Raw genomic sequence first — 2040 nt, forward strand, 5'->3', positions numbered from 1 at the left:
TTTTTAACAGAGGTTATTGGGAACATTTATGACTCTCACCCCCTCCCAGTCATCACTATATTCTTAAAATTTGATGAGATGGAAGTATCTAAAGTAGAAATTTGCAGCACAATTTCAAAGTCTATCAGCTGTTTATGACTCATGCTGAACCAGCTAAAGGTACTTTGTTGTTAAGTGCCATCTAGTCGGTTCCGACCCATAGCGACCCTAAACAGGGTTTCCGAGGCTGTAAATCTTTACGGAGCAGAAGGCCTCATCTTTCTCCCAAGAAGCAGCTGGTAGGTTCGTTCTGCTGACCTTGGGGTTCGCAGCCTTATTCGTAACCACTACACTACCAGAGTTCCTTGCTAAGGGTACTTAAGAAGTGCAAAATCGGGCTAAAATGCGAAGGAAATAACAATACTATCTTTTACTATATTTCTGAGACAGAAAGCGACTTACATGACCACTGGTTTTACAAAGGCAACTACAGATCAGTAAGTTGTCTTGAAGCTCATCCTATGAATATGAATAATTAGATGATTGTGTCCTGGTAACCAGCAGGATCCGGACCACAACCAAGCTTATCAGACCTGCCAAAAAGGTTCTCTGGAAGATTTTTTTTTTTTTTTTTTAATATAAAACAAAGGAAACTCAGCAGACATATATTTGTTTGGATTTTCAAGAAGTTTTGACTAAGAACCTCTCAAAAAAAAAAGAAAAGAAAACAAGTAATCCTTGAAAAATAAATAAGGGCATTAAAAGCCAGTTAAATACGAGAAAACAATGGAAATAGGCAACATCTGTTCCTCAGAATGGAAAGAAGTTGGCCCAGATGTCTTTACAGTATTGAAGTATTTTATAATACAATGTTTCTCAGCATTCATCTTTTAAAGGAGAAGAGTTTACTGATGACCCTGAGAATTCTTAACTCCCATTGTCATGTGTAGAAACTCACATTGTTTCTAAAATTGTTAACTTTCTCCTTGATTCAGTCCCTGAGTTTAGAGAGTTGAAGCCAAATGGAATAATACAAGGTTTATTTGGAGGAAGATAGTAATGTAGAATGGTTACCAGTTTGTTAAAGGAATTTCCTACCTTGTCTAACTCACCTTAGTTTCATAATTACTCTTATTTCATTTAAATTATTACAAACTGTTGATTTAACTAGATTCATATATATAACCTTTCTTACTGCCTATAAAGTACATTTGGTAGGGCAAAACAATAATAAATTAAAAACCACATACTATCTAGGGAAGGTGGCACGTTTAGATGTGACTTAATTACAATAAAGTTTTTTTTTTTTTACACTAAGTCAGTCTATCATTAGAAGAGTTTATCCATTAGCCATTAAGTAATAGTACACAGAACTTGACCTTAATGTGCATTTGAGTATCCTCTTTTATGGTCTCTGAATTTGTGGCATCATTAGTGTTGGTGTTAACCTGAGGGGTAACTCACAGTGTTACACATGTCCCCCATGGATCTCCTCGTATACCAGATCATACAGATCTTAAGTAACATTTATTATCAAGTTTAATCATAGACTGGTGTGGTGCTGTAAGATTAGCACTGGACTGCTAACTGCAAGGTCAGAGGTTCCAAAGCACCAAATGCTCCTCAGAAACCCTGTGCAAGATATTCAAGTCTAAACTGACTTTGCTATCAACTGCCAGGCTAGGTGTTAATTATATTGTATGCACTGGTGTGGCGCTGTGGGTTAATGAGCAAGACTCCAAAGCTGTTTGAACTACAAAGCTGGCGGTTCAAGCTCACCAGCTGCTCCTTGGAAACCCTATACAGGGTCGCTACGGGTCGGAACCAACTCAATGGCACTTCACAACAACAACGCTAGATATATACCACCACTCGTTTGTCAGTTTGTCATACTGTGGTGGCTTGTGAGTTTTGTGCCCGATTTCATGTCCCCCACGAAATATACTCTCTCGTGTATGCAATCAGCAGAAGCCTTTATTGAGCTCAAAAACACAGCATGCTGTGGGTCTACCATCTGAATAGATGGAGACCTTGAAAGCAGGCACACAGGCCTTTTTATAG

This window comes from Chrysochloris asiatica, unplaced genomic scaffold (assembly GCF_000296735.1).
Source record: "Chrysochloris asiatica unplaced genomic scaffold, ChrAsi1.0 scaffold00206, whole genome shotgun sequence".
Taxonomy (NCBI): Eukaryota; Metazoa; Chordata; class Mammalia; order Afrosoricida; family Chrysochloridae; genus Chrysochloris; species Chrysochloris asiatica.